At 36.8% G+C, this 26,974-nt stretch overlaps 1 protein-coding gene and 1 pseudogene across 2 annotated transcripts in view; both read right to left on the reverse strand.

The window, feature by feature from the left end:
* LOC105234225 (protein zntC) overlaps window positions 1-26,974 on the reverse strand; it is a 453,706-nt gene that overhangs the window by 270,000 nt on the left and 156,732 nt on the right. The gene's annotated exons all lie outside the window — the stretch shown is intronic.
* LOC125779905 (small nucleolar RNA U3) lies at window positions 13,288-13,452 on the reverse strand (annotated as a pseudogene).

Here is a 26,974-nt window from a genome sequence, read left to right on the forward strand (position 1 = left end):
AAATAATGCCTACACAAAAATAATATGTACACTCAGTCCTTTTTTTACGCGATCTCTTTTTACGCTATTTCACTTTAACGCGATTATTTTTGCAGCGCAAATTCCTTTTTTTACGCGAATTTCTCATTTTAACGCGATTGCTTTTTTTCGTTTTTTGCTTGTTTACATATTTTTACGCGTAATAATTTTTGAATATGTCGGCGCACCCTAATAGTGTGTGGATATTGGATATTGACACCGAGGTAGACGAATTTTTCAAAAAGAATTGAGTCTCTGTATGTTAAGATATAAAGAACTACATCGGAACTTATTGGGTCCAAAAAGAAGCATTCAAACAAAATAAACTGAATTTATGGTGCAAACTCAGTCAGAGATGCTAAGTCAATCAGAACATCAATCCATAGTTCTTACTATTGATTCTGATACAAATTCTAGTGATATCAGTGCCGGCCATCAAAGTAAGCGGCAAAGAATAATTTCCACTACGGATAATGACAGTGATTAAACAGCATTCAACGGTGTTTTTCAATAAATGTACCTATTTTCTATTTTCTTCTCTTTTATATATGGTTTTTGTTTTGTGTTTTTTATTTTGTTATGAATGAATAAATTATAAGTATGAAATTTGAAACTTATTGTATTGTTTTTGAATATTTTTTTGCGCGTATATTTTGTTATACGCGATATTTTTTATATTCGGAACCAATTCGTCAGTTAATATAGGAAAACTAACAATTTTTACGCGATTTATTTTTTACGCGATTAGTGGCAGAACCAATAATCGCGTAAAAAAAGGACTGAGTGTAATTAATTTTTATTTAACTTTTTCCACTTTTCCACTTCTTCCTTTTCCTTTTTAATTTTATTGATTTTGGCAATGTATGTTATATTTTCATTTAAATTGTACAATATATATATATATATATATATATATATATATAAATGAACATGAGAATGATTTAATGATCCTTCCTATCTTTCTTTTGAATTAATATATTTTTATTTAAAATTTTTCTAATTTCATCTACTTTCACAATATATTTATGTACATACGAGTATGTTAACTATTCTTAAAAATTTCTTTTTTTTTGATCTTTCCAATCTTTCTTTTGAATTAATATATTTTTATTTAAAATTTTTTCTAATTTCATCTACTTCCGCAATGTACATATGTTAACTTTTCTTCGAATTTTTTTTTTATTTTTTTTATTATTATTTTTTTTTTGATCTTTCCAATCTTTCTTTTGAATTAATATATTTGTATTCCAAATTTTCTGATTTCATCTACTTTCGCAATATATTTATGTACATATGTTAACTTTTCTTCAAAAAATTTTTTTTTTTTTTTATATTTTTTTTTTATTTTATATATATGTGTAATTTAATAACCGCTCATTTACTTACAGACCCTCTATGAGAATGGTATGCATGAGGGGTGTAGGTCCTTTTTTCCAACGGTTCACTTATCTCCTTGTGGCCTTATACCAATGTACTCTTGGTATTTGTTTTCCGTCCGATATTCCCTCTGATTTAGAACAGGCGGCCCCTTATGTGGTCCAAGGATTCACAAAGTTTTATCTCGTTAGCACTTTTAGTTTCGACTCGAACCGTTGGCTTTTCGACTGCGCCAGTTATGTTGCTCAAACTTTCATCCGTTCAAATAAAACACTTTAAACACCTTATTTCTTCGAAGGTTATACCAATAATGATTTTTATTTTCAAACCAATTCCACACGAAGTCAAGCAAGTAAAATAAATTTGATGAGTCAGTAAAATTAGAACAATAATAATTGCACAAAAGTTGATAACATTACATAACAGGAAGTAAGTATTAATTACAATTTTTGCAATGTTTTAAATAATAAACAAATTTAATGACATGTTCTTACTATTCCATTGGTGTCTTATGAAGTCAAGCAAGTAAAATAAATTTGAGGAGTCAGTAAAAGTTAAAACAACAACAATTTAATGATATGTTCTTATTATTCTATTGGTGCCTTCCGGGTTTTGGTGGGGGTTGATGTGACGATATAACTCGGGCACAGGCTACTTTCTATTGTTTTATGTTAAAAACCAAAACAATTCATAAATAAAGAAAAAGTTGCATTCGATGAATGTTGAACAAAACATTACCATATGATTAGATATAGGGCGGGAGAAGCGCCCTCTTTTGCTCTACTCCTCCACTGTTGTTCACTATAACAAGAAGCATATATAGTATGTACATATACATACAGTGTCGGACAAAACTCATTGGACTAACTCGAGTCTCAAACACATTCCGTCATAACTTTTTACATAGATGCATTAGAAGAATAATTTTTTTTGCAAAAGAAAGATCACATATTCCATATTAAGGAATAATGCAATTTTATTTCTCAACTTTTATGTAAGATTTATAAATTATAACAGAAGGGAAAAAAGTAAAAAATTCGTGCGACATAACTCATTGGACTACCACTTTGGATATCGAAATAACCACTTCCAATGAATTAATTTACCGTTATCTGGCGAGAAAAGAAATTTGCAGGTACTTATAATTATTAATCGTAGATCACACTAATTCCAATTGTTTATTTTAATGGATATAAGGTGTGTTGGGAAATTTATAAACTTTTCCCAAATAATGCTACTAAAAAATTATTTTAGACAAAAATTTTAGGCAAAATATGTTCAACTGAATTTAAATCATTAATTATAAGCGAATTCACAAAATAGTGGAGGCAAAGGAGCTTTGCAAAAATGATTCTCTAGGAAAATCGGCTGTTTCTGATAGTTTACGCAAGAGCAAAGCTGAAGAAATCGTTAAAAAAAACTTAATATTGGAGGACGCCAATAGAGTCAATTCGGTAAAAGATGACTTGCGAATAATGCGGGAGTTAAAAAAAATCCAAAGATATCAGCAAAAAAAGTTGTAGATAGCTTACAACTATGAGTGAGTACGCGTACAGTACAACGACGCGCCGTTGATGCTGGTCGTTTCAGGTTCCGTGCTGCGAAAAAACCATATATTTCAAAAAAAAAAATAGGTTAGCACGTTTGGAATTTGCGAAACTGCATATTAATTGGTCTGTAGAGCAATGGAAGTCGATATCGTTTTAGATGAGTCCAAATTTAATTTGCAGAACTCAGATGAATGACAGGTGTACGAAGGCCAACAGGAAAGCGTTTAGACCGTCGATATTTGCAGGGTGCAGTAAAGCATGGTGGGTGTAACATAATGGTGTGGGGATGCTTTTCTGGTCAGGGAGTAGGACCTATTTACAGAATAGAAGGGAACATGGGTGGGTTTCAATATAAAAATATACTGCAAACCCAAATGTTACTTTATGCTAACAAAAAAATGCGGCCTGATTGGCAGTTTCAACATGACAATGACCCCAGATACACCCTCAAAGTTACGAAGGATTGGTTTTTGGAATAATATGTTTATATTTTGAGATGGTCCGACCAGTCTCCTGACATAAACCCGATTGAAAACTTATGGGAAATTGTCAACAGGCAAATTAGCAGAGAACAGGTCCACGGTTATAAAAACAAGCTATTATTGCCTTAAAACAAGCCTGGAATGGAATAAATGACACACACATTAGTAATTTAATTCCATCTATGCCTAAAAGATATGTTGCAATCAAAAATAATAATGGCTACTCATTAAAATATTAATTTAAAACTAATTTATTTTCATATTTAGCTAAAGTCCAATGAGTTATGTCGGACGAATTTTTTACTTTTTTCCCTTCTGTTATAATTTAAAAATCTTACATAAAAGTTGAGAAATAAAATTGCATTATTCCTTAATATGGAATATGTGATCTTTCTTTTGCAAAAAAAATTATTCTTCTAATGCATCTATGTAAAAAGTTATGATGGAATGTGTTTGAGACTCGAGTTAGTCCAATGAGTTTTGTCCGACACTGTATGTGAAGCGACTGTGAAGATGTTGTTACATCACACATATTTATGTATGTACTATTCTTTAAGTTTCGTCTCAGTGTGACCCTCCGAAAAATCATTGATTTTCGCGATTTTTTATAAATAAACACGTTCATGACGATTACAAATTTTTTTTATGTTTATTTATTGGGTGTACAATAGTTAAATAATTGGTTGAAATGACACATAAAAAAGTTCCTCTACGATGTCCACCATGGCGGCCGCAGTTTTGGTCTAAAGCAAAAGCCAATAGAAAAAAAAAATTATTAACCTGTAAAAAAGTCGCGCTTTCATAACCTTTTTTTTTTCTTTTTTAAAATTTGACAAACTGGCGGCTGTTTGAAAAAAATTATCACATTTTGACCTTTTTTTTGACAGTTTTTCGTAGAAAAAATAGTAAGGTTTAAAAAAAAAGGTGCGTGGAGTCCCTACGCGCGGAAGAACTTATACTTCTTAGTGATATTCAGAAGCAAAATGCGAAACAATCATACATACATATATTATGTCGTTTGCACATTTGTCTGTATGTTTGCGAAAGCAAATGTTCTGCAAAAGCATATTTCTATACTTAAACAAAATTATTAGAACCATCGTATGTTTCTTACATGCATAACCAAACCATACTTAAGTCAGCGCAACCTAAGTGTCAATGGTGGTGTTGAATAAATCAACAGAATAAATTTTTAATTTTTTGCTTTTAACATCGTATACTATACAAATAAATATTTTTCTTACTAATAGAAATTAAATTTATCACAGCAATATAAGTACATATACATAAGAAAAATATTTATTTGTATAGTATACGATGTTAAAAGGCATACATCTTCTATCCTATCTTGTGTATCTGCACATGCTTATATGAGTGTATGTAGATATACGCATTTGCGCGTTCAGAAATTGAAATCATATTTTCATCACTTATCAATATACTTATTACATGTGCGCGCATTGACTTGCATGTTCATACATTCACATGTATGTAAGTTAATAGTTGCCACCAAATAATAAAGACACGCTCATTTGAATTGTCAAGTTGAACTCCAAATTATTTTATTCAATACATTTCTTTTTATACAAAATTTTTGCTTATTACTATAAACTTACATATGTACGAATTCTTACTTACTAGTACTTAATTCTATATAAATACTTTATAATGCTAACGTAAGCAATAATATAGCGAAACAGTAAACCTCAGTTTGTTCAAGAAACGGCTTACATTGCGGTGGCACGACTTCCGCTCTGGTTTAGTGCCGACGAAATGTGCTGTTGTTGTAATTTTTGGAATTTAACTTTATTGAGCAACATTCTCGTCAGTATACTCGTATTTTGCTAGCTACGACAACTTTGTTGTTATATATTTCGTTAGCTATGCTACCTGTGATAACTGCTATGCTAGCTGTGATAACTCCCCCCTTCGGGGGGAGCGTCTCGCTGATTAAGAATTATTGGCTGCTGAAAGCTGTGGGTAATCTATTATTGGTGGGATAAGAAATGAATTTCTGTTTTTTGGTTTGAGTATGATATATAAAACTAATGATAGTGTTACTGCAACAAGAATTGCTAAGAAGCTTGAGCTAATTGAAATAATGTTTTTTGATGTTATCCGTTCTAGTTCGTTTACATTATTTAAATGTAGTTTATGTAAGTAGTTTAAGTCCAATTTAATTTCATTTTCCGTTAGGTTATTCTGAAGTATTGCGGGTAAGATTTGGTAGGAGCTTGTTTGCCAGTTTGTATAACTAACGTTATTCAAAGTTATAGTTTCGTTAAAGAAGTTTATAAGAAAAGTACCATTTAGTTTAAAAGAAGTATTATTATAAGTAATATTTCCAATAAAATTTGAAAGAAATATTGTTTCTTCACTAATTAATTCAATTATAGCTTGGTTTACATATTGGTAATCGCAAAGCGCTTTTTCTCCGCTAAGGATTTGTGAAATGCAATGGGATTTGTTTAGTTTTTTAAGTTGGTTTCTCTTGCATATAGTAGTATCATCTATTTCAATGCAATTTCCAAGTATGTCATATTTGTCGTTTTGGGATATGAAAAGATTGGTGAATTCTAAGTATACTCGTTTAAGGTGTTTTACAGTCGAACGTATGCTAATAACGGGTGATTTTTTTGAGGTTAGGATTTTCATGCATTAGTATTTGACAGATCACGTGGGATTTCAGACATGGTGTCAAAGAGAAAGATGCTCAGTATGCTTTGACATTTCATCATGAATAGACTTACTAACGAGCAACGCTTGCAAATCATTGAATTTTATTACCAAAATCAGTGTTCGGTTCGAAATGTGTTTTATCGACAAATTTTGTTCAGCGATGAGGCTCATTTCTGGTTGAATGGCTACGTAAATAAGCAAAATTGCCGCATTTGGGGTGAAGAGCAACCAGAAGCCGTTCAAGAACTGCCCATGCATCCCGAAAAATGCACTGTTTGGTGTGGTTTGTACGCTGGTGGAATCATTGGACCGTATTTTTTCAAAGATGCTGTTGGACGCAACGTTACGGTGAATGGCGATCGCTATCGTTCGATGCTAACAAACTTTTTGTTGCCAAAAATGGAAGAACTGAACTTGGTTGACATGTGGTTTCAACAAGATGGCGCTACATGCCACACAGCTCGCGATTCTATGGCCATTTTGAGGGAAAACTTCGGACAACAATTCATCTCAAGAAATGGACCCGTAAGTTGGCCACCAAGATCATGCGATTTAACGCCTTTAGACTATTTTTTGTGGGGCTACGTCAAGTCTAAAGTCTACAGAAATAAGCCAGCAACTATTCCAGCTTTGGAAGACAACATTTCCGAAGAAATTCGGGCTATTCCGGCCGAAATGCTCGAAAAAGTTGCCCAAAATTGGACTTTCCGAATGGACCACCTAAGACGCAGCCGCGGTCAACATTTAAATGAAATTATCTTCAAAAAGTAAATGTCATGAACCAATCTAACGTTTCAAATAAAGAACCGATGAGATTTTGCAAATTTTATGCGTTTTTTTTAAAAAAAAAGTTATCAAGCTCTTAAAAAATCACCCTTTATTATTGTAAAGGGTATCTTCGGTTTTTGGTAGTGAAATTACATATAAAAGAAGTGAGTCTTTAATAATCATAAAAGGTTCTGCATATTTGAGTGCTTGCAGTTCATTTTTAAAAGGTAGTGTCTCAGTTTGAGAGAGAATATTTGCGATATCTTCTTTATTTAGAATTTGAGAATGAACGATTCCTTGTTTTGCTAATTGGGTTGCCATTATAATTTTAGCAATTTCGTCTTTTACGATACCTAATCTATTATATAATGTTTGTGCGAATAATTCCTTATTATTCTTACTTATTTCATCCACAATCATGTTATAACTATCTAATATTTTATTATTTGTCTTGATAAGGTATTGGTTTGTGGTGTACTGTACGTTACTGTTTTCAGTCAGTTTATGTGTTGTGGAAAGTATTTGGTCCCAGTCAGTGGCATCGGGATTTCCTGCTAACCATTTCGAAGCAGATCCTATCCAATTGATTGATCTCTTTTGAATGGTTGAATTTTTTGTTCGCAGTTGGCTTAATAAGCTGTCTTTCTCGGAAAGTTGATGTTTTAGTTGTGGAAATAAAATATTTGTTTTACTAATTTCTTGGTATATAGTAAGTCTAACGTCGTTGGTAATTTTTTCGTAGTCGTCCAAGTCGATAGTGTGGATAATTTTATACGTCCCTTTTGTAATCTTTCCTAGTCCTTGTTTGATCGTCACGAGTGGGCTGTCATATTCGTAGGTGTCCACTGTTGCAGTTGTCCAGTAAGGTAAGAGTCTAAAGAGTAAATGTCAGTTAGTTTTTTAAATGTGATTTATGAATCTTTCTGTTATCTTTAGTAGTTATTGTGACGGTATTGTCTTTAGCGATAGTTTCTTTTTTAAAAATGGGTTTCGTTTTCCCTTTAATTTGTTTGTTCTTTTTAAATATAGTTTCACCAGGTTCGTAATTCCTTATTTTTGACCTATTTTTGTTGTGATAATTTAGTGTATTTTTTTGGTTTCTGGCTATTTCATTTCGAAGGTCAGAATTAACTATTTCCTTAAAGTTTGTTAAATCTTGGTAGTTGATTCTCTGTGTTCTTCCAAAGAAAATATCAGCTGGTTTCCTTTTCGTAACTGAATGTATCGTGTTATTATATCTGTCAACGGCAATGTTGACAATTTCTTTAAAAGAGTAATCAGGATATTCCACTTGGAGACATCTGATTATTTCATTAATAGTGGAATGCACACGTTCTATAACACCATTGACTTCGCTTTTCTGAGGTGGTGCTAAATAGATTTTAATTCATAACCCTTCTAAATAGTTCAGAGTTATTGGGCTTATAAAGCTGCCTTCATTGTCCATGACCAAAGTCTTTGGTACAGTGAAATAGTGTAGAAGCTTTATCAATTTATCCCTGATATACAGTACTGATTTATTTTTTATCCTGAAAAATTTTACAAATTTAGTGAATTTGTCAATGCACGAAATATATTTTTCATGCAAATATATTTTTTATGCAGTATTTCTGTTGGATACGAAGGTATGGGTGTTGCCTGTAACTTGGGTTTTTGTGGATGCCGGTCGTACTTATTACATCCGCAAAGTTCACATGATTTAGTATATTTTTTAATAAGTTTAGTCATTTGTGGAAAATAGTATTTTTCCAATATCTGGTCTTTATTTTCTTTACCATTGCGATGGGCTCTTTTGTGTTCTTGTTCTATTATTTTAAATTTGACATCTTCGTCTGCGATATCGGTAACTACTTTCTGTGTTATCCTGATACGAAATTGTGAGAAATTTTCTTGATATATTTGTTGAAGTAATGAAATGTATTTCTCTTGAATTTTAATTCCATTGATTATGTTTGGGTTTAGAACGCTTTTCAAGATTTTACTTAGCTTTTCTTTATCGTAAACTTCACATTTAATGAGATGTCTATGGAAGCTTGGATGAGGTTCTTCCTGTGTAATTTCCTCCTTTCCTTCTGTAAATATAACTTGATTTTTAAATACGTTAATTGGAGCTTCACAGTGAGGAATGAGCTTTGAGCTATCCTCTTCTGCGCTATGTTGTGTATTTTCATCTGTGGATGTTAGCGTATTAACTTCTATTGGCAGCCGTGATAGCGCATCGGCGACTACGTTTGTTTTTCCTGGTTTGTAAATTAGTTTATAATTATATTCTTCTATCCTTGCTTTCCACCTTTTTAGCTTGGCATTGTTATTACTGTTGCTTAGTGCAAACGTCAGTGGCTGGTGATCAGTAAGAATTTTTATTTCTTTAGCTCCATACAGGTAAGTCCTTAATTTGTCGAGGGACCATACTATGGCGAGCATTTCTTTCTCTATTGTCGAGTAATTGTCTTTGGTTTTATTGAGTGATCTAGAGATGTAAGTTATGGGTCTGTCTTGACCGATTATCCCTTGTGAAAGGACTGCTCCGATTGCAGTATTGGAAGCATCTGTCGTCAGAATAAAGGGTTTGTTGAAGTCTGGGAATACCAGAATTTCAGAAGATGTAAGCAAATATTTTATGTCATTAAATGATTTCAAGCCTTCCTCTGTTAGTGAAATTTGTATCCGTTTGGATTGACTTGCTTTTATTTGAACATTTTCACCTCTAGTTAAATTGGTAAGTGGCTTAACAATTTTTGCAAAATCTTTTATAAATCTCCTATAATACGATGCTAAACCCAGGAAACCTTTTAATTCCTTAAGGTTAGTAGGTGCGGGAATTTTTTTAATAGCGGATATTTTGTCAGGATCTGGCAAAATACCTTCGCCGGTAACGATATGACCTAGAAAATTTGCTTCTGTTCTAAAAATTTTGGATTTTTCCAGATTGACTTTTAAATTTGATTTGTGCAAAAGCATGAACACATCTTCAATATTTCGTAAGTGTTCCTCTTTAGTTTTTCCCATTATTATAATGTCATCGATATAAATGTAGCAGGCTTTTCCTATAAGTGTTTTGAGAACATCATTGATCATTCTCTGAAAAATGGAAGGGGCATTTTTAAGACCGAATGGCAACCTAGTAAATTCATATTTACCATTGGCTGTAGAAAAAGCTGTCTTTTCTATGTCCTTTTCCTTCATCCTGATTTGGTGGAATCCGGATGTAAGGTCGAGTGTAGTAAAATACTTACATTCGCCTAAGCTAGCGAGAGTGTTGTTTATATCAGGTATTGGATAGGAATCAGGTATAGTTATTGCATTTAGTCGTTTAAAATCAACAACTACTCTATACTTTTTTTCTCCTGATGGACCTGGTTTTTTTGGAACAATCCACAATGGGGAGTTATATGGACTCTTTGAAGGCCTTATTACACCATTGTTAAGAAGTTCTTTTATTTGTTTTTCTACTTCGCCCCGTAGGTTGGTTGGGTAAGGATATGATTTTGTATATATCGGTTCTTCACTTGTTGTTTTAATTTCTGCTAATACAGTTGTGTCGATTTTCCCACTGTCGGAGACTGGTCCGAAAAGTTCCGAATATTTATTTATCATTTCCTTAACTTCATGTTCATAGGGGTTTTCTTGAATATTATTTATTTGTTTAGAGATACATATTTTGTTTTAGTGGCAGTACCACATCCTTGAGGGTTATTGTGTCATTTTTCCTATTTATGATTGCTCCCAATTCTTTGAGGGTATCATCGCCAATGATGCCATCAAAGGATTTTAAATTGGGTAATGTAAAGAAATCAAAATTATTTGTAATACCTATACTTTTAAAAAATGATCCACGTAGTTTATGGGTTATATTTACTTGACCTGTGGCTGAGTGAACCTTAAAAGGACACTCAAGTTTCATTGAATTTTTTGAAAGTTTTTTGGAGACAAAGTTTTTATTAGCTCCCGTATCTACAAGGAACTTCGCGATATCCCCGTTCTTAAAAGTTAGTTCTAAATAGGGTAGGGTAGACAGGCGTCTGTCATAAAATTTATTTCCTCGTCCTCTGTTTGGACATTAAATAGTTTTTGGGATTTCCTAGGGATATTTGAAGAATAATTGGATGGCCTTACTATAGGCGTATTGTTTGGTCGATTCATATAGTTTATTCTTCGTGAGTGTATTGAAGGATCCACCTCCATAGGGATTGGTGGTTTAGGATTGGTTGGTCTGGGTGGTGGCGGTGCTTGATTTTGCATGTTTTTATTATAGATTAAAATTTTCGGCAGGGTTTAATACCCTTGGTACAAATATTGGTTTTGGATTCATTTGATGGTTTTGTATTTGATTAGAGTTACTTCCATTTTTTTTATATATTGAATAGTTTCTTAAGTTAATGTTTTGAATTTCAAGGCAGGAAGCGTATGCTTCGGGTAGGTTGGTGGGGCGTTGAATGACTAGCATTCTAGACAATTCGCCGTTTAGGCCTCTGATAAATATATCAAGGGCTCGATTCCTATAGGTTTCCAGTAGAACATTATTTGTTTCTCTTGAATAATCATGACTCTTTATTTTGTTTATTATCAGGGATAGTTGGTGATTGACTCTTGCGTAGAATTGCTCTACGCTGAAGTGTTTTTGGGATAAGGTTCCTAGTTCGTGTTCTAGAGTCCTAAGGTCGCGTTTGTCTGCATAGTGTAGTGACAAACAATTTTTGATTGTTCCCCAATCATCGTTGAATATGTTGTAAGAGATTAAGGCCGTATCTGCAGGGCCTTTAATTTTCTGCCTAATATGTCGGCTCTATACAGTGGCTTTGTTCTGACTACTTCGTAGTCCTGCAAAACAGATTCTACATTGTGGATCCAGGAGATAAATTGGATCGGGTCTCCTTCGAATGTCGGTAGGTTCTTTACACTATCAGGCAATCTGCTGATTTCGGCTAGGTCTGCCTCTGTTAAGTGAATAAGGTTATTTGGGTTAGCGCTTTCGCTGTATGGGTTGATTCTAGCTTCTAATTGATTTATTCTATTGTTTAATATCTTAGCTTGCTCTATTTGCGCGTTTATAGCGCCTGTCAAGTGTGTGATGGCTTCTTGTACTTGCTCCATACTGAGGCTCACCAGTTTTTACAATTTTTTCTATTGCTAATTGTTATAATCTTGCTCTTATTACAATTTATTTTAAATTGCTCAATACATAAATTTGATTACAAAAAGGTGAATAACTTAATTTTAATTCTTACAACAGTATCGGGAGTATCAGCTTCTGCATCCTGATTTCGGGCGGTCCACTTGTTCCTTTTTGAGGTGTTTTACTCCGCTACTTGGGAGTGGATGACAGTGATGTCACAGTTCAGGCTTTGATTGTTGTCTTGGTGGTTTTGCACTTTTGTCTACACAGTTGAATATGCTGCGAGAATAATTTTCTCAGTTGCACAGTTATTATTGTCGTATTAGAGTCACTTTGAGCACTTGGTGTTATGGCAGCTTTTCTACGTTGATTCCTTCTTGTTGAGGGGCAACAATAGTTTTTATTAATGCACAGTTTTGAGTCTCTTTGAGCACGTTTTTAGATTACAGCAGTTTTGTTAAGCTGCTTAGTTACTTACACGCGGATAACAGAAGTTTTATTAACGTGCGATTAGAGTTACTTTAAACACTTTGTTTAGATAACAGCAGTTTCCTAACGCTGTTTTTTTTTTTTCTGCTCGCGGGCAACAACAATTTTATCAATGCGCGATTTAGAGTTTTCTAACGCTGCTTTTTTTCAACCGATATAGACAATTTAAATTTGAAGTCTCGGGCGCCAGTTAATAGTTGCCACCAAATAATAAAGACACGCTCATTTGAATTGTCAAGTTGAACTCCAAATTATTTTATTCAATACATTTCTTTTTATACAAAATTTTAGTAATTCTTACTTACTAGTACTTAATTCTATATACTTTATAATGCTAACGTAAGCAATAATATAGCGAAACAGTAAACCTCAGTTTGTTCAAGAAACGGCTTACATTGCGGTGGCACGACTTCCGCTCTGGTTTAGTGCCGACGAAATGTGCTGTTGTTGTAATTTTTGGAATTTAACTTTATTGAGCAACCTTCTCGTCAGTATACTCATATTTTGCTAGCTACGACAACTTTGTTGTTGTATATTTCGTTAGCTATGCTACCTGTGATAACTGCTATGCTAGCTGTGATAACTTGTATGTATATACTTATATGTACATATATTTGCATACATTGCCGAACAAATAATGCACAAGCATATAAACATACATATGCGTACACATATGAATGTGTCACCATGAGAATTTGCAGAAATGAAAGACAAACGAAAGAAAAAAAATGCGCAAGCATACAAAGCGTGCTGTACTTGTTGACTGCATTATTTTTGTGTAAAACCTTGGAATTTATTCATTAAAATCACCACTAAGAAGTCGTTTTATCCGTTGTAAGTGAGCGAAAATTAGAAATGAAATACTTAAACCTCACGATGTCAGATAAAACGATATACCTCGTCATCGCGGGTCGATTTACAAAAAATGTAAATGAAGACTAACTACAGAAATGATTCTGTAAAGTATAGCCTTAATTTTTCAACGGCCAACGCAGAGTATTTCAACCAAAAGTTACACAAAGTAGTTGAGAATTCGCAAAAATGAAAGACAAACGAAAGAAAAAGAAGTATAACTTCAATAATGCACAAGCATACAAACTTACATATGCGCACACATGTGAATGTCACCAACCAAAAATTGAAACATTGTTCTACAAAAACAACAACAGCATAAGCATGGCAACATTGTGTTGTTGGTAGAAAAGCCGAGCTGTGCCGAAAGAAACGATCGCCGATTGTCACCGCTTCCCTTGCTACTCGAACATCTTCGCAGACAAGGTTGCGTTAGATTCATATTGAGCAGGGTTGCGCAGCTTGCATTTAACGCAACCTTTTCCGAAATCGTATAAGAAGTATAGCTTCAAGAATAAAAGCTTCCATAGCGCGATAGCGAATCACGTTAAGAATTTACTCTCCAATTTGGAACTAGATATGTATCTTCAAAATTCTGCGAGTCGCTTTGTTCGCCACTTTGTTCCCTTTCTGCAAGAAAAGCTTTATCGATCGTAATAATTTGAATTTCGATTTCGATAATGCAATTGATATCACGATAAATGATATCCTTGACAACAAGGAGCGAGCGGAGCCGCGAGTTTAGACTAGTTATTTATGTGGGAGGTAAGTCAAGCTTTCGCTCAAATTTATTAATTTTTGGCACAAGGATACACTGTTATGAGTAAAACACGCTAGCTCATTTTCATTAAGATAACTCACATATTGGCCGATATATGGTAAAAATTCACCCGGAAGTTGGATTATCTTTATATTAGATATATGGGGACTGAGGGAAATATTGGTCCGATTCAACTCATTTTTGACATACAGACATACCATGTTAAGAAAATTTCAACTATGTATCTCAGACATTCACTGATATTTTCTTACAAAAGTTAACCATAGGTACCGGGTTCTAAATATTCGGTACCTAGGGGCGTGAACAGTTTTTGTGGGATTTCAACATTTTTTGGTCACGAAGTGTCATACACTAAGGGCCACCATTCGTGCAAAGTTTAATCTCGTTATATTAATTGTTTCTTGATTTGCGTACTGAAAACTGAACGAATCAAATGGAATTTTGTGCTATATGGGAAGTAGGCGTGGTTATTGATTCACTCTTTTTCACAATGTGACATAAGAATATGAAAAAAATTCCACCTACAAAATTTTGTCGAAATCGGTCCGTCGAGATATGGGATTTCACCAAAAAAAGGGCGGTGCCACGCCCATCGTCCAATTTTCACAACAGCTCCCATAAAGCTTTCTCATACCATCCTTTTAGCAAATTTTTACGTCTCTGACGAGTTTAGTTATTGACTTCTCGCCTTTTAGTAGTTTTGAACAATACCATTAACCGGGATTTTCACTATAGATAGGAGCTCTTGTAGTATTCGAATACTACACGCACTGAGTGAATTTGGTTGTTGTAGCTTAAGCGGTTTAGGAGATATCCACAATTTTTTCCTACCATGATTCCCTGCGCCAAATATGAGTTTTATATCTTAATTAGGTGCTTAGTTATGTCATTTTATAGGTTTTCGGTTAATGGCAATTTGTGGACGTGGCAGTGGTCCGATTATGCCCACCTACGAACTCGAACTTCTTTGTACTAAGGAACCTGCATACCAAGTTTCATCAAGATATCTCAATTTTTACTCAAGTCACAGCTTGCACGGACGGACAGACAGTCAAAAGGATGTCAACTTTTCTCGTCACCCTGATTATTTATATATATATAACATTATATCTATCTCGATTAGTTTTTTATTATAATACTCTGTACCAAGTGGTTGCAAGAGTACATATAAAAATTACCAACATTATTAACACACCTTTTCATCCTAAATACGTACCAAATTATTGAAAAATTGCTGAAGTTATCATGATTTCAAAGCCAGGAAAACCAGGATGTATCTTCTTAAAGGCCCATTTCACCAATAATATCGAAGCTTTTTGAGAAAATTCTCATAAAACATATCAATAAATTCATAAAACGGAAAACCATAATTTCAGCGCATCAGTATGGGTTTCGATATAATCATTCTACGATTACTTATTGAAAAAGCCTTTGAGGAAAAAAATTATGTTCTACTTTCGTATGACATTACTTGAAAGTTTTTATGTTTCCAGCGTAAGCTGCAGAAAAATTTGGTCCCATTTTTATAGTACTACTAGCTGACCCCGCAGCCGTTGTCCTGCGTGAAAATATGTGTTTTGAAATGAAAAGAAAGTTAAATTTATCATTTCCTTTTGTTTTTTTAATGCAACATAGCGTGAAATAACATTTTTTGGTTTCTGTTCCGGTGTACAGAAAAGATGGTTTTCCAACTCGTGAGCACGCCACGTATATCTGACCGTGTAAAAACATAGCATTTCAAAATTATGTTATGCGAATATCCTTGTGTCCTGTCATCTCAAATGCAATTTTCTCTGGAAGCGGAATACGTTGGAACTGAAATGGCAAATCGATAGAACTCAAAGGATATCGTAGAATCAAGCATTCTGTCCCTTGTATTCGATAGGTGCGTCACAACCAGTCAGGTTCCATTACACAGTTTCGGCGCATGCAGATTGCGAAACATAATAACGACAGATCCAACTTTGAGACGCAAATGGTGCGGTGGCATACCAAGCCTCTCCAAAGAATTTAGAAATTCCACTGGATAATTCACGACATCGTCTTTATTGTCAAGACGAACCATCGATTTATATGAGCGCAAGTCTCCAGGAATTCGACTTTGAATCTTCCAGTTTAAGTCAACAATATCGGCATTTTTGGCAGCTAACATTGCGCGTACATTTAAGGAATCGTAGTAACGATAATTTGGTCAATGTCCAAACCAGAGAGCTGCAACGATCACAATTTTTTCAATCATACCCGATCCTTGACTCAGATTTTTTGTGACGGAAAACTTTGCTTCAACAAAAATGAATGATTGTAAGCGAGCGTGCTCGAAGCGAACAATCAGTTTCAATCATTGTTGCTTGTTTCGTCATGATTTTTCTCGATTGAAAGCCTTGTGTGAGCAGCAAAAAATGTTCGAGAATGCTGCTTGCATACCGATCGATCACAATCATACCGGTTGGTTCCTGCCAGCAGCTCAGTCGCTGAGCGTTCTTTTTCTTTAGCTTGAAATATTATAATATATTTTTTTTTAATTAATTTTATAAAAGTTTTAGCGATTAAGATTGAAACCAAAAAATAAACCTTTTTTTAATTTTAAGTTTTTGTCGATCTCAATGAAGAAGTGATTAAAATTAGAAATTTGTGTTCCCTAAGCATTACCATTGTTTATTAATTTTAAGCATTAATTGAATTTTAGTTTTAAGCGTTAAAAATGAAAAAATATATGCAGTAATGTTTTGGTTAATTTTATGCATCGCAACTTGTTTCCGTTAAAACACACAAATATGTACATACAAACTATGTATGTATATACATATTCGCAGGGCAATTCTCGATCTGATTGGTCTAATCACAATCAATTCAAACGCAACTTGATCGATGTCTGAGTTTTCGTGCATCGTTGGACTTGATCGTCTTTTTCTGTACAATCATTTCCAATCATCATACCGGAACCAACCAATCAGTTTCAATCAGTAAGCAGAGCAATCCAATCAACTGATCGAACTCCTTCGTTTTGAGCACGAAACTCGATCGAACAATTTTGTTGCGAACCGCTGTGCTGAGTTGTGACCGTTTTGAGCGAGGCTGAACAAACCGGATCGATCATACTCAATGCAGGTCTCTGGTCCAAACATTCATGATTAGTTATCTTTCGTGAGTTGATAAACGGCAAATGGAATTGATATCAAACCACCGGAAGTATCAACCGGAATTCATCCATTTCCTATTTTTTGCGAAGACGATGTAAAATGTCTTCGGCAATTTCATTTTTGTTCGTATCGCATAATAGACGCGGATTTGAAGGCTGATATGTCGAAATGATTATCGCGAAAAGTGTGCGAACTTCATTTGCATTCCAGTTATTATCATTTTCCAGCAATTGTAATTGCTGGCTTGCTTTTCAAAAAGTTGCACACACAGTACGCAATGACTCAAATGAAGTTAAACCGCGAACATTTATCAATAGCAACCGAAGGTAGAAACAATCGTCGTTTTTCGGGTAGATTGTGTAAATTCGTCTCAATGCATTAGTTGATAACACACCTGGATGTCCATCTACTGGTTGGTCTTGCTTTCTGCGTAATTATTTCTTCGACGATTCATTTGTTAATTTTGTTGCAGGCGGTGTTTCCACTGGCTGTACTGTATTCTCTGGGTTGAAGTACACACTTTGGCCTTCTCCAAATTAACTGCGAGACGCACAACAGTCGGAAAACGTTAATGAATGGTGTAACCACCATCCACGATCCAAAGAAGAATGTGTGCGTGCGGCAAACCTCTCTTTTGTCACTCAAAAGAGTACATCTAGCATCTAACAGCACCATATATATGTACGTTGCTTCAAGATAAAGTCCATCGAAGCTGTTGCTTGAAAAGTCGTTCTGTGACATGTTGTTGTTGTTAACGGTTAGCTAATCCCCGTTAGGATGGTAAGGGTTGTTTGTGTTGTCGTCGAGGTCATCTAACGGTAGGCCCAAGAAACGTGCTGTTTCGACGGGGTCGGACCAAAGGGAGGAAGGTGTTAGATGGGTAGGGTTTGTGGGGCATGCAAAGAGGTGGCTAGTGTCATGCGGAGACTCATTGCATGCAGGACATACATTAGGTATGTCGGGGTCGATTCTGAATAAGTAGGAGTTTAACCTGCTACAGTATCTAGAACGAATTTGCGCTAGGGTCACTCGCGTTTTTCGCGGCAACTGGAGCTCTTCGTCGGCAATAGGTGGTGGTTTGACTCAAAGAACGCCATTCAAGGGAAGGGAGTCGGTGAAGGTGTTGATGGCTCCACTGTGAATGGCGGTCAGTGCATGTTGAAAGTTTGTTGCGTCCGAAGTCTGGTCGGCGTACTGTTCGATGTCGACGACATAGTCGAGGAATGACCTCTTGATGCTCCTGGGAGGCGGTTCCGCTCCAAGCAGGTGGCTGTAAGGGTGATTCCTACGGAAACAACCCAGTAGGAACTACCTGGAGAGGAGTTGATTATGCTCCTTTACTGGTAGCATGCGCGTCTCATTGTGGAGGTGTTCAATGGGAGACATCAGGAGGCATCCCGTCGTGGTCCGGAGTGCTGTATTCTGACAGGTCTGAAGTTTCCTCATCTGCGTACCACTGCATCCAGGCGACCATGTTGGTACTGCGTAGTTGAGGACCGGCCGGCCGATTGCCTTGTAAGTTGCCAGCAACGTTTTTTTGTCTTTTCCCCATGTGCTGCCGGCTAGCGACTTGCAGATTTTGTTGCGGCTCTGTACCTTGGCGATAATCGCGGTCGTATGGGGAGAGAAGGAGCATAGACTATCGAGGGTTACGCCTAAAATCTTAGGGTTATTGACAGTCGGAATTTTGACGCCATCGACTGCAATATTAAGTTCAAGTCTATACTCCTTCGTTCAGTTTGTGAATATGGTCGCTGTGGATTTGGTGGGTGAAAGTTGGAGGTTTCGTGCAGTGAGGGAACGAGAAAGGTCGGAGAGGTAGCTGTTTACTTTCGAACACATGCCATCGATTCCATTGCCCGACGTCAATATCGTGCAGTCATCTGCGTACGAGGTTATGGAAACCCCCTCTGGTGGTTGAGGAAGTTTCGAGATATAGAAGTTAAACAGTAACGGGAAGAGGACACCACCCTGCGGAACCCCCTGTTAATGCTGGTGGCTGGCTAGGCTCAGATGGTGAGTGAAGGTCGGGAGTAACAAGGCCTCAAGTGTCTTCATTACTGGGGAGAGGAGAGTTATCGGACGATAAGATTCCCCTTTGTTGGCGGGTTTCCCAGGTTTCAGTAGTGGGACCACTCTTCGACTTTCCACACATCGGGTATTTGAAGAGTGGTGAGCGACAGGTTGAGGACCTTGGTGAGATATTTTACTCCCGTCGAGCCTAGATGCTTTAACATTAGCATGTTGATTCCATCAGGGCCAATGGATCTTGCCTTGTTGATGACAACCTGAACCTCCTCGTCGGTGAAAGTAAGTGGCGCGCAGTTGTTTGGCATTTTGCGCAGCCGTCGGTTAACACATCTCTTGGCCTTGTCTACCGAAGGGTGCAGTGTAAACTGCCGGCTAAAATAGCTCGCGCATTTCTTCGGGTCCGAAGAGGCATGACCATTGAATGGAACTTCAACTCGGTCGTCATGTCTCTTCTGATTAGACAAAGCTTTGACAGTAGCCCAAAGCTTACTCACACCGGTGGAGAGGTTGCAGGACTTCAGGTGCTCTATCCATTTCATCCGCTTATGTTGATTTACCATACGCCGAATCTCCAAATTGAGATCCCTTATTCGGGGATCCCTGGGATCGGCATGGCGTAAGGTGTCGTGCTCGTTAGCTAGAACAGCTGCTTCGGCTGGGAAATTGGGGCGGATTTCCGCTATTCTTCCAGCCGGGATGAAGCGAGCGGTAGCTGCTGCGATCACCTTGCGGAATTGACGCTCGCCAACCCATACGTCCGTAGGAATGGGTACAGCGTTGAAGGTGCTCTCGGTAAATTCTGTGAAGCCCACCCAATTAGCTTTTTTAAAGTTAATTAAGGTACGGTTGTCCACAGAAACGAAATCAGGAGGCTTCTCGATCGAGATAATTATGGGCAGATGGTCTGATTCGAGAGTTAGCATAGGTCGCCAGGTTATGCTATTTGTCAGACCACCACTATCAATTGTAATATCGGGCGAGCTATTACAGATGCCCATTTCTCTGGTGGGCGCTTCGTCATTCATAGTGCAGAATGTCGAGTCGTCAATCTGTTCCGCCAGCTCCATCCCCCTACGATCATTTGACAGGCAGGAATGCCAAAGATCGTGGTGCGCGTTAAAGTCGCCTAGTACCATACGGTTCGGGTGATATCCTGTAGGGCAACATGTAACTGGGGGGATGTATATCTTAAATATTTCGAGCTCGACATCGCCTGACCGGATAGCTATGCCCTGACATTCTAGGGTAGTATCCCTGGGGTCGATGTCTTCTTCGATTAGACGATACTGCACGGTGTTGTGCAATATGAAAGCTAGGCCACCACCACTATCTCGCTCGCGATCTGTTTAACTTGGTTTCTTGGACCGCAGCTATCGATACACGTTCCCGATTCATAAGTGCAACTATCTCCTCGATCTTACTCTGGAGTCCGTTGAAGTTGAATTGAAGTGGTCTGGTTTGTCGCGGGTGTCCGTGGGTGATCCTGGGGGTGAGGGAGTGACGTGTTGGTGGTGTTTGTTGCAGCTGCAAAACCCGCAGGGGCAGTTGTCGCACTGGGGTGTTGGATGGCGACGCCACCACTCACGTGTGGTGCGCTGGCCGGAACAAGTCGGGAAGTGACACCAGCCAGCGCAGGAATTGCACTTAACTGATGTGACATTCCGACGTATGACGGTCTGACACACGGAACAGACTGTGCGAGGAACCAAGAGTTGCTGATTGGTTCTCGCACGTGGATTGGAGCGGGATGAAGGTTGGGGGGGGGGACAAGCCAGAGTGGGAGCTATGTTGCTTGATTGAGCTCCTGACCGTAGAGGTCCTCAGTTGGCCACTCTGATTGAGTGGCGGCGCGGCGCGCGAACTATGTGCAGGCTATTGCGCAGGCAACATGGGGCCACGTAACGCGTGGTCCACTCCCTGTGGGTCTTAAGGCCTGAACAGGTTTTAAGATGGCTCCATCCCTTGCAAGGACCGAGGTGGAGTTTGGATGGAGCCTTTTTGCGCAGACGCAGCAGAAAAATTCCTCCGGGCCCGGGATGGACTCAATGCCAGCTTGAGTCAGGAGGATACGGAGCAACCCTGCTGCAAGGCGTTGCTCCAATGACGACAAACACAAATTAGTACTCACCGATCCAAACGGGGTTAGATCGGCGAAAGAACAGCCCTTGGTCGGATAAAATCCGAGTAAATTCCGGTGCGTAGAACCGGCTGTCGTACTGTGACATCGAAACGATCGCTTGCTGATTGACCGCGATCCATATGTACTTATGTCATCGCATCCTGGGAGAACTCGGTCATGTGCCTTGGGCTGCCAATGTATGTTGATGCCAAAAAGAACGCCGACCGATATTAGCCCGACCTCTTCGTGGCATCGTAACAAATTCCAATCTGTAATTGATCACTTTGTGTGCAACACGCATAACGTTTTCACTGAATAATTTTCAAAAATTTTTGAAGCAAACGACAAATTTGAACGATACAAATAATTGAAAAACAAAACAAAAATAAATTGAAAAAAAATTTGTATGGAAAAAATTAACTTTTTGGAATTGTCCAATTTTCCGACTTTTCCTTACGAAAAGCATACAGGTTTTTTTTATTTCTAAACCTTCCCCGATCCACACAGAACATTCTCTGAAAATTTCATCAAGATTGGTTCAGTCGTTCCCTTAGCGTTACTAATAAACCAACATTCATTCGTTTGTATGGAAAAAAGAAAAGGGCTATTTTCAGGGAGTTTCCGTCAATTATTCGATTTTTTCTTGCCTTAAAAACCGTCTTTGAACCTCAGCGAACATTTAGAAAAAAGAATTGGTCAAATTGGTCCAGGCGTTGTTGAGTTATGCGATTACTAATACATTTTGCGATTTTTATAACGGGTGATTTTTTTGAGGTTAGGATTTTCATGCATTAGTATTTGACAGATCACGTGGGATTTCAGACATGGTGTCAAAGAGAAAGATGCTCAGTATGCTTTGACATTTCATCATGAATAGACTTACTAACGAGCAACGCTTGCAAATCATTGAATTTTATTACCAAAATCAGTGTTCGGTTCGAAATGTGTTTTATCGACAAATTTTGTTCAGCGATGAGGCTCATTTCTGGTTGAATGGCTACGTAAATAAGCAAAATTGCCGCATTTGGGGTGAAGAGCAACCAGAAGCCGTTCAAGAACTGCCCATGCATCCCGAAAAATGCACTGTTTGGTGTGGTTTGTACGCTGGTGGAATCATTGGACCGTATTTTTTCAAAGATGCTGTTGGACGCAACGTTACGGTGAATGGCGATCGCTATCGTTCGATGCTAACAAACTTTTTGTTGCCAAAAATGGAAGAACTGAACTTGGTTGACATGTGGTTTCAACAAGATGGCGCTACATGCCACACAGCTCGCGATTCTATGGCCATTTTGAGGGAAAACTTCGGACAACAATTCATCTCAAGAAATGGACCCGTAAGTTGGCCACCAAGATCATGCGATTTAACGCCTTTAGACTATTTTTTGTGGGGCTACGTCAAGTCTAAAGTCTACAGAAATAAGCCAGCAACTATTCCAGCTTTGGAAGACAACATTTCCGAAGAAATTCGGGCTATTCCGGCCGAAATGCTCGAAAAAGTTGCCCAAAATTGGACTTTCCGAATGGACCACTTAAGACGCAGCCGCGGTCAACATTTAAATGAAATTATCTTCAAACAGTAAATGTCATGAACCAATCTAACGTTTCAAATAAAGAACCGATGAGATTTTGCAAATTTTATGCGTTTTTTTTTTTAAAAAAAGTTATCAAGCTCTTAAAAAATCACCCTTTATATGAGATGATAATATTTGTTTGTTTTATTATAAAATCTCTGAGGTACGTTTTGTCTTTGATTATATACATATATTAGTTTTTAAGGTGCATGTCCCATATTTCACTTTCAGTATCCTTTCACTTCCCCATTTTTAACCAATCCCTACAAATTAATCAAAAGATTTAAAATAAAAGAGCAAAACAAACATAAAATCAAAATAAAACGAATAAACACAATGTTTTTTTTTTTTTTTTTTTTTTTTTTTATTGAAACGTAACAAGATATGGATTTACATTTCATTCAAATTGCAACTAGTGACAAGTGTACTAACAAGCAATATTTTTCATAACTTATAAGGTAAAACAACAAAAGCTCTATTAAGAAGCTTTTTCAAAACTAAACTTTGTATTAAAAGCTAAATATTATAATATTTGCTATTTGCTTAGAAGATCATGGAACGTTGTTCTTTTCAATCTGCGCCTGCTATTTCTGGCCTCACCTAGTTGTCGGGCTTCAGCGTTTACGTGGTTTTGCAGCCTTGTGGCATGTTTCGATGCCGTTTCGCGAATGACTTCCCGAACCGTTTTTATGTGAAGATCACGATGTAGATCTGAGTTCCGTACGTACCACGGGGCATTTACAATTTTTCGAAGAACTTTATTTTGGAATCTTTGCATCATTTCGATGTATAACGGCGCAGCGCATCCCCATAGCTGAATTCCGTATGTCCAAATGGGCTTCAACGTTTGATTGTAGACTAAAATTTTATTTGAGGTTGTTAGGGGTGATTTCTTGCCGATTAACCAATTTATTTTGTTGTATTTTAGTTTAAGTTCTGCAGCTTTTCTTTGTATATGCTCCTTCCACTTTAACTTTGCATCCAGCGTCAAACCAAGATATTTCGCCGAGGTGGAGTACGGAATTACTTCATTCTCAATATATAAGGGGACATACGTATCCGTTTTGTTAGTGAAGTTTATATGTATAGACTTCAACTCGTTGAGGGTAATATACCATTTTTGTGTCCATTCTACAATTAGGTTGATTGAAGACTGCATTCTGTTCGACGATTCTATTACATTTTTACCGGTAGTAATTATGCAGGTATCATCTGCAAATGTGGCGATTGTGCTGTTTGGCGGCGTAGGCATATCACTAGTAAACAAAATGTATAAGAGTGGTCCCAGGACGCTTCCTTGGGGTACACCTGTTTTTATTGGCTGCAACATAGTATATGATTGTCCCTGCTTGATTCTGAAGTAGCGGTCGCTCAGGTAAGAGGCAAGTAGCTCAGTTAGATGCTGTGGGAAGAGAAGTCTTAATTTATGGAGTAAGCCATGGTGCCATACTCTATCAAACGCCTGGGATACGTCAAGAAAAACAGCTGTGCAAATTTGCTTTTTTTCCATCGCATCCTCAATTATATCTGTTATTCGATGAACTTGATCGATTGTAGAATGTTGCGATCTAAATCCAAACTGATGAATTGGTATAAGGTCCTTTTCTTCAATTATGTTCTGAAGTCTTTTTATAATTACAACTTCAAGTAGTTTCGACAAAATAGGCAACAGTGAGATTGGACGATATGATGATGCTTCCTGTGCGCTTTTCCCGGGTTTTTGTACCATAATGATTTCAGATACCTTCCATGACAACGGAACGTATCTGAGATTTAAGCAAGCGTTTACTATCGATGTCAGTTTTTCTAATGCTTTCCGCGTTAGATTTTTCAGTACCTCAGCTGTCACCAAGTCGAAGCCGGGAGCTTTTCTTGATTTAAATCTACTTTTAATTATATTTTCCACTTCTTTAATTGTTGCTGGTTGGATTTCTCCTACGCATTGCGAGCCTTCCATCTGAGGTAATGTTCCATGGAGCAGAATAGGACTAAACGTTTTAGTGAGTTTTTCTGAAAAAACTTCCGCTTTTTCTTCGTCGCTTTTGGCCCAGGAACCATTTGGCTTTCTGAGGGGTGCATTTGACAATATTGGTTTCCTAGCATTTTTTACTGCTTTCCAAAGGGAATAATCGGATTGTTTGTTCGGCGTTAATTTCTCAATATAATTAGAAATACTTTGATTCGTGAATAACTTTATTTTAATACTGAGAACCTTGGTTAAATTGTTCAGTTCTGTTTTATATTGGGGAAATCGCGTGTTTTGCCGTTTTTTGCGTAAACACAATGTAAATAAAGAAATAGCAAAAAACCGCTTCACACATTTTCGTATGACAACGAGTTTTACGATTCCCTTGTCGTCATGCAGGCCCATGTCGTACAAAAACGTGCGACGTTAAAAATAATTATACAATCCAAATTAGACAATAAAGCAGATCGGGAATAGTTCAGATATAAATATATACTACTTTTATCCCGCTTTATAAGAAAAAACCACCTTGGGCTCCGGAGAAGATTTTTGTCAAATCCGCTTGGCACTTAATGTGTTGTTAACCCTAGAACACACACCCAGAAAATACCACGTAAACACACACCCGGGATACGTTTGTACCCGGGACCTTATTTTGCGGTTTTTTTAATGCTTATTCAACCGATTTCTATGATTTTTTTTTGAAATGTATATTTTAATATATAACAAGTATTTTGTCTTTTGTTTCATTTGAATATTCTTACTGGTTCCAGCGATATGGGCAATTAAAGTCAGGACATGCAACAGTGGATTTTTGTTTTTGTTGTTGTCCTGATAAATGAAAAACAAAATAATATAATTTATAATAATATACTTGTAGAGTAACAACGAATACACATTTTGGTTTTTATTTCATTGAAATATTATACCTGGTTCAAAAGATGCAAAAAGGATGCAAACACTGATATAACTGGTTTTTGTATTTTATATGCAGCTGCAGGGGTTGTTTTCACACGAGGTGTTGTTATAAATGCTGTCTGTTGATATTTTCATTATTGTTTTGGTGCTCAAAGGTGTAAGAAGTGAAAATAAATATAACGGAAACTATAAATAACTGGATACGAAATGACTTCAAGAAGAAACGAATATTTATCAAGTGCAGCATATAGAACAGTGGTTCCCAAACTTATTTTGTCTACCGCCCACTTTGAGGATAAATATTTTTTTAGCGCCCCCCTTTTTCACCTATTTAAAAACCACTATAACTTCTAATTAATTATTGTGACCTATATATGTATATTAACGGAGAATTCTAAGCAAAACTTTACCTATAAGCAGCAACTTGAAACCTGAGCGCAATAGGTAACATATAACGGAGCTTAGGTCCCAAGTTAACTCTTACGGGCTCCACCTGCCAATAAGAATGATTATTGAAACACAACTTTATAGTATTAAAACAGAGAAACTTTTATTAAAAATAAAACTAAAATAATCGATCCATATATAAAAACTAATGTGAAGGATGAATCTGATGCTGTTTAATAAGTTTGTTAATATCAGGTTCCAATTTACTCAAGAACAGTCGCAAGTCGCCACGTTCGGTTACCAAGCAAACGATTTCTATTTTTAGTAAGCAGTGTTGTCACAGCTCTAAATCCACGTTCACACAAATATGACAATGGGAATGCTATCAAGAATCGTTGAACGATTGACCACAATCCAGGGTACAATTGCGAGATAGATTTTTGTGTAGAAGCAGTTTGGCTGCGAAAGCAGCAACGACGTTTTTTGTTTTAATTAAATTTAGTTTATCGCCTTGCAGTTGGAGTTTCATGTCGTTGAACAATTTATACAGGTCTGTCATGTAGGCTATATCATTCTTTGATGTTATGAGCTTGTCTTGAAATTCTGTATCTATAACAGAGTCAAACAGGTTGTAGAATCGAGTCAGACAATTGCCTCTTGATAGCCAACGAGCTTCAGTATGAAACAACAAACGATTGAAATCCTCGTCATTAGTAACACAAAGCTG

The sequence above is a fragment of the Bactrocera dorsalis genome, chromosome 6 (genome assembly GCF_023373825.1).
Source record: "Bactrocera dorsalis isolate Fly_Bdor chromosome 6, ASM2337382v1, whole genome shotgun sequence".
NCBI classification, from domain to species: domain Eukaryota; kingdom Metazoa; phylum Arthropoda; class Insecta; order Diptera; family Tephritidae; genus Bactrocera; species Bactrocera dorsalis.